This window comes from Bos mutus, chromosome 16, assembly GCF_027580195.1.
Source record: "Bos mutus isolate GX-2022 chromosome 16, NWIPB_WYAK_1.1, whole genome shotgun sequence".
Lineage (NCBI taxonomy): Eukaryota > Metazoa > Chordata > Mammalia > Artiodactyla > Bovidae > Bos > Bos mutus.
Window position 1 is genome coordinate 42,192,007 of NC_091632.1, and position 8,487 is coordinate 42,200,493.

An 8,487-nucleotide genomic window follows, 5' to 3' on the forward strand; every position below is an offset into this window, starting at 1 on the left:
TTGCCTAACCAAGCCAAACTCCATTCCCGAATGCCCTTCTTCTTTGGCTCTGAGGAAGCTCCAACTGAGTGCCCAGCCCTCTTCTTTCACCCTGGCCAGCCAGGCCCCTCCTGTCCAGGGCCTGTGGTCCCAGCGCCCCCCAGGGGCAGGGGAGAGGCTGGGCCAGGAGGGGGCTGACTTATGTTTTCTTTCAAATAAAAACACAACCTTATTTTTCTTTACAAAAGCAGAAAAGGAAACCAAAAAAGATACCAACCTTTGAACTACACCTCAGTCTGTCTTGTCTTCATTTGCTTTGCTCAGGCACCAGACAGGGTTGTATGTGTTGGGGGAGGGTGGGTGGAGGCATATTCACTCTATACAGAGCCCAGGGTGAGTGGCCCAGAGCTCTTGGTGTTGAGTGGTGGGTACCAATGGCTGTGTTCCCAGAAGGGCTGAGGGATTTGAAAGGACATCAGCAGAGACATACTTTGCCAACAAAGGTCCATCTAGTCAAAGCTATGGTCTTTCCAATAGTCATGTATGGATGTGAGAATTGGACTATTAAGAAGGCTGAGCACCAAACAATTGATGCTTTCGAACTGTGGTTGGAAAGGCAAGACTCTTGAGACTCCCTTGGACTGCAAGATCAAACCAGTCAATCCTAAAGGAAATCAACCTGAACATTCATTGGAAGGACTGAAGCTGAAGCTCCAATAGTTTGGCAATCTGATGCGAAGAGCTGACTCTGGAAAAGACCCTGATGCTGGGAAAGATTGAGGGCAGATGTCTGGGGGAGGAGAAGGGGTAGATAGGATGAGATGGCTGGATGGGATCATCAACAATGGACATGAGTTTGAGCAAACTCTGAGAGATGGTAAAGGACAGGGAAGTGTGGCGTGCTGCAGTCCATGGGGTCACAAAGAGTCAGACACGACTGGGCAACTGAACAACAATCAGCTACCTGGGTGGGCCTGGGCGGGAGGGTGAACTGGAGCAGAGATAGGAGGCCCTGGGTAAGCAGCGAGAGCAGGGGTTCAGCCGGCTCTTCGCCTTTCCCAGCCAGTGGCCCCTGACCTGGCCCTGGATGATCCATGTGACAGACCTTGTTTTCCGAGCCCACTTGGAATGGCCCAGCCATCCTCCCAGCAAGTGAACTTGGCACCAGCCTCCCCAGATGCACTGGTGGACCCCCAGCCCACACGCCAGCCCCAGTGGGGCCTGATGTAGCACTGGGAGATGCCCCAGTGAGCTGGGAGCCTGGGTGGGAACCCCAGGGGCTGGCCTCCTGAGTGTCCCAGCACAGGTTCTGAGCCCAGGCTGCCCAGTGACCAGAGTCTGCATTTCTGTGGGCTTCAATTTGACTCTGAAGCAGGCCCACCATCCAGGGCTGATCTGGAGATGACTGAAGCGCCCCACTATGGCAAAGGACTCATCCAGGCCCAGCACCTGTAGGGAGGGTGGTCGGTGGGTCCTTGTCTTCCTGAGGATGGCAGGGCAGGCTGTCTGACCGGCCCTGAGGACAGATGGGAAGGGACGGGCCCGAGCTGCTCACTCTGACCCGCATGGATCACAGCCAACCGTGTGTGGTGGCAGCAGGGCCAAGCCGCCCCAAGTGTGTGTGCCTGTGTGCAACGTCACTTCAGTGTGCCTGACTGCGACCCTAAGGACTAGCCCTCCAGGCTCCCTGTCCATAGGATTCTCCAGGCAAGAATACTGCAGTGGGTTGCCATGCCTTCCTTCACGGATCTCCTGCATTGGCAGGAGGGTTCTTTACCACTAGCGCCACCTGAAGATGGAGCCACAAACACATCTGAGTTCACTGATTTCACAGGTCTTGTGATGTCCTCTGAGGCTGTGACCTCAGGAGGCCAAAGGGCCCAGTTCTTAGCAGCCCTCTCCTCCAGGGAACCTGTGAGTGCATGCCCAGGAAGAACCCAAGGCTCCCTCAGAAGTCACACCCGGCCCCCTGCTCAGAGCTCCCACCAAGCCCTGCTCTGGGACAAGGAGACCCAGCTGAGAGGGCTGTGGGGAGACACCCCCCTGGTTTCTGAAAGCGATGTAGATGTGTCTGTTATCCCCTCACTAATGTCATCTTCTGTTGTCTCCTTATGAAAGAGAAATAAGTTTATTGTAGAAAATCTACAAATACAAGTGAGCAAAAAAGAAAATGACCCATAATCTCACAATTAAAATATTGGTGTCTACTCTTTTTTTTTCTACATACGTATCTTCATATTTTCTTTTATGAAAATGGCATCTCTCTGCCCGCCGCATTCTGCCACTTTGCTTCTCACTTTAAACTGTTAACCGGCCTATTCCATATCAAGTGTGCTTGCTCATCCCTCTTACAGCGTGCCTTCCCGGAGAGCACAAGCAGGCAATCTGACCTTCCCTTACTGCCAAGCATCTAGATTCCTGCTTTTAATCATCGGGACAGGGGTAAGCATCTTGTGGGAACCTGCGTCTTCTGTACCTAAAGACTGTTCTTAGGATAGGTTTTGGGGGTTTTGTTCTATCACAGGTTTATCAGGAACCCAAAGCATTTTATATGCATTGCCTGGTTGCATTCTAGAAAGGAAAAGAAGGTGATCTAGGGTTTGGTTTTTTGTCTTGGGAGTTTTTTTCCCTTCAAAAATTCTTGATCCAACTTTAGCTTTGGATACCTGCACCTGGTTCCCAGACAACTTATGTGGTGGGATAGAAAGACGGTCGGAGGATCCAAGTTCCCTGGTCATGTTGGTAAAGAGATGGTCCCCACCCCAATTCAGCCCCCAGGGAGGGACTTGGGAGTGGGGTGGGGGGGTAAGGAGGTGAGCAGGTGCTCAGCACCAAGTCCAGCAGAGAAACTCAGTTTTCATAGTCTGGGCTGCACGTGAGGTTGTATGTCAGAAAAAAGGTGTGCTGATTAGAAAAATCACCGACAGCATACCAGCCACCTTGCCTACTAGCTGTGTGACACTTGGAGCACTCCATGCAACATAAGTGGAAGGACCTTGGACCTCCTGTCCCCACTGAGGGGCAATCAGAGGCAGAAGCCCCCCGTTAGAGAATGTTTGGGGGGTCTGGAGTGGCTCCACTGCTGCAAAATGCTTTTTTTTGGCGGGGGAGGGGGCTGCACTGGGTCTTCGTTGCTGTGAGCAGGGGCTATTCTCTAGTTTCAATGTGGGGGCTTCTCATTATGGTGCTTTCTCTTGCAGAACACGGGCTTTAGAGTGCAGGTTCAGTAGTTGGGGCTTGAGGGCTTAGTTGCCTGGAGCCATGGGGAATCTTCCCATACCAGGCATCGAACCCATGTCCCCTGCGTTGGCAGTCGGATTCTTAACCACTGGACCACCAGGGAAGTCCTGCAAAATTGCTTTTTGTGGTAGCAGCTCTGAGGGCATTTTGTTACAGAGGGTAAAAGTGGGGGAAGCTGCTCTCAGCCCCCAAAGCATCTGACAGATGACAGCGAGTGGGCTAGATCACGGTGAAGGAAGGGAGAGAAACAGGATTCCGGTGCGTCTTCTTCATCCATAACTAGGTTTTCACAATAAGCATTGTGGTGTCCCTAGAGTGCTCCAGGCTGTGCCAGGCACTGGGGCTACAATGTTGGGCAGAACAGAGGTGTCCCTGCTCCCTGGGGGCTACGTAGAGCAGGAGGCCGGGCTTAGATAAGCACCCAGTGAGTACACAATGACACACCTTCAGGGCTTCGAAGTCATGGGTCATAGTCTCGAGGTTGGAGACGAAACTTTAAGGCAAGATGAGACAGGTCACTCTAAGTAGGAGTAAGTGCTTATGCAAAGGCCCCAGGGTGGCGTAAGGAATTGGAAAGTTACTGTGACAAAAACCCTGGGATGGAGGGTGTGAGTAGCTCCAGCTGAGCCCAGGAGAGCAGAAGCCACCCACAAGGGATGTCATTTGTCACCCACAAATGGCACATGAGGAATTTTAGACTTCATCCTAAGAGCAAAGGGAAAGCCAATGTCAAGTACAAGCAAGGGAGAGACAGGAGCAAACAAGCATTTTTAAAAGGTGACTCATCGGGACTTCCCTGAAGGTCCAGTGGTTAAGAATCTGCCTGCCTAAGCAGCGGACATGGGTTCGACCTCACGGTCGGTGAAGACTCCACATGCCAAGGGGCAGTTTAGCCCATGAGCCACAACTGCTGAAGCCCTGGTTCCCTAGACCGTGCTCTGCAACAAGAGAAGCCACCATCATGAAAAGCCCTCGCGCCTCACCTACAGAACAGCCTCCTGCTCTTCACAACTAGAGGGGAAAAAAAAGCTGATGCAGCAACAAAGACCCAAGACAGCCAAAAATCAATAAGTAAATAAAATTATAAAAAATAAAAATTGTTCAATTTTTGGAGAACCAAGTAGGATCTGAGCCCAAAATTTATGAGCATAACAGCATTTCCGTATTTTGTCTTTTCCTTGACTTAACTGAATTACACAGCTTTGAATAACATCACCAACTCAATGGACATGAACTTGGGCAAAGTCCTGGAGACAGTGAGGGACAGGGAGGCCCGGCTTGCTGCAGTCTATCGGGTCGCAAAGAGTCGGACAGAACTTAGTGACTGAACAGCAACAGCAACAAGCTTGAATCGAATGTGGCAATTCATAATACGTACGTAGGGGCTTCCTGACAGCTTGCGGCACCTAAGCCAGAGTCAGGCAGCCTGTGCGTCAGGGTGCGCTGCTGGGGCCGCTCGGTGCCTCTGTAGAAAGAATTTCTTTAAGCAGCTTGAGCTCTTCCATTCTAACACCAGTGGACCCTTCCAAGTTCGTCCATCTAAATCACACGTGCCAGCATAAATCCACGTGGCATAGCCCTCGCTCGCCCACCAAGTTGCCAGAACATTCCCTGAGAATTGCCAGATGCCACCAGCGGATGTGTGATTGCCTCCTTTCAACTTGCTTAGACATGATGCTGGAAGAAATAGGGGGTTAAGGGAAAGCTCGTGATTTTCTGGAGTTGACTTGATGACTAGATCTAGTCCCGGGCAGCCATCCATCACCGGTTAGGGCCTTTTATGACCTTGAGGCCTGCCTGCAGCTGCTGAGAGGTTTGCTGAGCTGGGATTGTGTCTGGAGATTCGATTTTCTGTTTGCAGAGACATCAACAGCTTATCATGAACTTGAAGCTCCCAAATTCACTGCAGTGGAGCCCAAGGAACATGGATCTCTAGTTTGACCTTAAAAATAGCAAAGTGGGCAGGAGAGTTGGGTTCAATATTTCATTTTTATTTGGCCCCTTCACTCCAATCTGCCAAATTACCAACTGCATTAGCTGATGACTTTATAGAAGGGCTGGTATAAATGGCCCCAAGTGACCCCTGGCACAACCAAGCAGTATAGGAAGAGTCCACATCAGCAGGTCTCTTTTTCTGCTTCCGTGCTGAGCAAGCAGTAACCAGCCTGAAGTTGCTTCTCAACACATTTTGTTGACCTTGTATATTTCCCCCACAAAATCACTAGAACACATGGAATTGCTATGGATTTCCAAAATATTAGTCTATTTAAAAAGAAAATATAGAGAGTTTTTTCTAGTAGTAATATCAGTTTATTCATTGTGAAGATTGTACCAGATGCAAGCAATAGTGGACGCTAGATATAGGGTAAACAGGAATTCTGTGTGCCTTCTTTTCTGTAAATCTAAAATTGTTTCAGTGCTCGCTTTGGCAGCACATATACTAAAATTGGAACGATACAGAGAAGATTAGCATGGCCCCTGCGCAAGGATGATATGCAAATTCGTGAAGCGTTCCATATTTTAAAAAAAATAAAATTGTTTCAAAGTAAAATGTTTATTTAAAAAAAATTATTTCCAGAACTTGGGGGATCCTTGATCATTACAATAACACTGCTTAATGGAACGGTTGCTTTAATTATTTTTCTTATGCATTTTCCTCCTAATAAATATCCCTAATCTTCTACTTGATCCCTAACTCATTATTAGAAACACATCAGGGACTTCCCTGGTGGCTTGTGGATAAAAGTCTGCCTGCCAATGCAGGTGACATGAGCTCAGTCCCTGGTCTGGGAAAATTCCACACGCCAAAGCAACTAAGCCCAAGCACCACAATTCCTGAGCCCGAATGCTGCAATTACTGAAGTCTGTGAGCCTAGAGCCTGTGCTCAGCAACAAGAGAAGCCATCATAATGAGAAGCCCACCCACTACAACAAAGACTCAGCACAGCCAAAAACCAATCGATATGTTAATTAAAGAAATAAACCATAAAGAAACACACCAGCTAAATTTTTTGTAGTGTCTTTTTAAAGGTATTAACATTGTACATGATGGCAACTTAAAAGCTTTCAGCTTGCAACTAACTCAGACTTAGTTCAAACTGGACCAGATCCTCTTGTTGGAAACAACAGGAGAGACCACGGGACACATTTTACAGATGAGGAAACTGAGGCACTGCCTCTCCCCATGATGATACGCAACATCAGCAGGAATCTCATGCATGCTCTAGATTCCAGATCCTGAACTTGCCGACTTTTAAAATCAGTGGTTTTCAAACTTTTGTGTGCACAGGACTCCTTAAAAGTCTGAACCTTCGATCTGAGGAAGAACCCAGGTATCTGCATTTCTAACAAGCTCCAGAAACAGTGCTCACAAGTCTTGCCAGATGAAGGGACCCTGAGGGTGTTTCCAGGAGGCAGCACCTGCTCCCCACCACCTCCAATCTTCCTTCTGATCCGAGGCTGGCACTTAGAACCCACTTCCTGATCCAGGGCCCACCAAGATTACCCAAGCAACGCCCACAGGCCGGCTGGAACTCCCTGCCTCACTAACACACAGCTCTAAAATTCCAAGCCTGAATCACTGATTCTCAGCCTTGGCAGGATTCTGGAATCACCTATTATCGTTTAGTCACTAAGTCATGTCCAACTCTTTTGAGACCCCATGGACTGTAGCCCACCAGGCTCCTCTGTCCATGAGATTTCCCAGCAAGAATACTAGAGTAGGTTGCCATTTCCTCCTCCAGGGGATCTTCCCAACCCAGGGATCATACCCGCATCTCCTGCATTGGCAGGCAGATTCTTTACCACTGAGCCATCCAAGAAGCATGGGGACTTTAAAAAGCACTGTTGCTGGTTCCCACCCTCAGAGATCCTGATGAGCTAAATGAGCTGGGGAAGGGGGAAAATATGGATGCTGATAAACACAAGAGATCAAACAAAAGCACTTTTTGGCCCAGTGGTTGAGAATCTGCCTTGCAGCGCAGGGGACTTGGGTTGAATCCCTAGTCGAGGAACTAAGACCCCACATACTGCGGAGCAAGTAAGCCTGAATGCTGAAACTGGAGAGTCTGTGTGCTGCCAACGAAAGATCCCGCGTGCCACAACTAAGACCCAGTGCAGCCAAAGAAATTAACATTTTTTAAAAAAATCCGATTCCTTCACCTGTTAGATTCTCAGAGACTGACCTTCATTTCGCAGTCCCTGTTTGCCCTCTGCACTTGCTGCAGGACCCAAAACAGGAAACGAATTAAATGTCCATCCAATGGAATAGGTAAAAAATTACAGTAAAAGTGGACTTTTACGCATGTAGACATTGATGCAGCCATGAAATGAGCAGATTTTTTCTATGTGCAACAAAATGGATGAACTCATGGGCTTCCCTGGTGACTCAGTGGTAAAGGGTCCACCTGCCCATGCAGGAGACATGGGTTCAATCCCTGATCCTGGAAGATCCTACATACCTCAGAGCAACAAAACCCTTGTGCCACAACTATTGAGCCTGTGCTCTGCTGCTGCTGCTGCTGCTAAGTCGCTTCAGTCGTATCCGACTCTGTGCGACCGCATAGACGGCAGCCCACCAGGCTCCCCGGTCTCTGGGATTCTCCAGGCAAGAACAATGGAGTGGGTTGCCATTTCCTTCTCCAATGCAGGAAAGTGAAAAGTGAAAGTGAAGTTGCTCAGTCGTGTCTGACTCTTAGCGACCCCATGGACTGCAGCCTACCAGGCTCCTCCATCCATGGGATTTTCCAGGAAAGAGTACTAGAGTGGGGTGCCATTGCCTTCTCCGGAGCCTGTGCTCTAGAGCCCAGGAACTGTGACCACTGAAACTCCTGCACTTTAGAGCCTGTGCTCCACAACAAAAGAAGCCCCCACAACGAGAAGCCCCTGCTCACCACAACAGCAAAAAGCCCACACAGCAACAAAGACGCAGCACGACCAGAAACTAACTAAATGATTTTTTTTTTAATGGATGAACTCATAACACAGCATTGAACACATAACTGAACACATAAATATATAAAAATTTCAAAATCAGGGACTCCTCTGATAGTTTCATGGTTAAGACTCCACCTTGCCAATGCAGGGGGCTCAGGTTCAGTTACTAGTCCGGGAAACTAAGATCCCACATGCTGGAAGGACCGTCCAAAACATTGAATAAATAAAAAGAAACATTAAAAAATAATTTAAAACAGAGCTTCCCTGGCAGTCCAGTGGTTAAGAGTCCTCCTTAAAATTCAGGGGACACAGGTTTGACCGTGATCCGGGAAG

At 48.8% G+C, this 8,487-nt stretch overlaps 1 non-coding gene across 1 annotated transcript; it reads left to right on the forward strand.

Annotated features, from left to right (window-relative positions):
* The first annotated feature begins 5,635 nt into the window (after positions 1-5,635).
* LOC138991321 (U6 spliceosomal RNA) lies at positions 5,636-5,742 on the forward strand. Its single transcript, XR_011467343.1, has one exon. It is a non-coding gene; the product is annotated as a U6 spliceosomal RNA (small nuclear RNA).
* Positions 5,743-8,487: the final 2,745 nt, after the last annotated feature.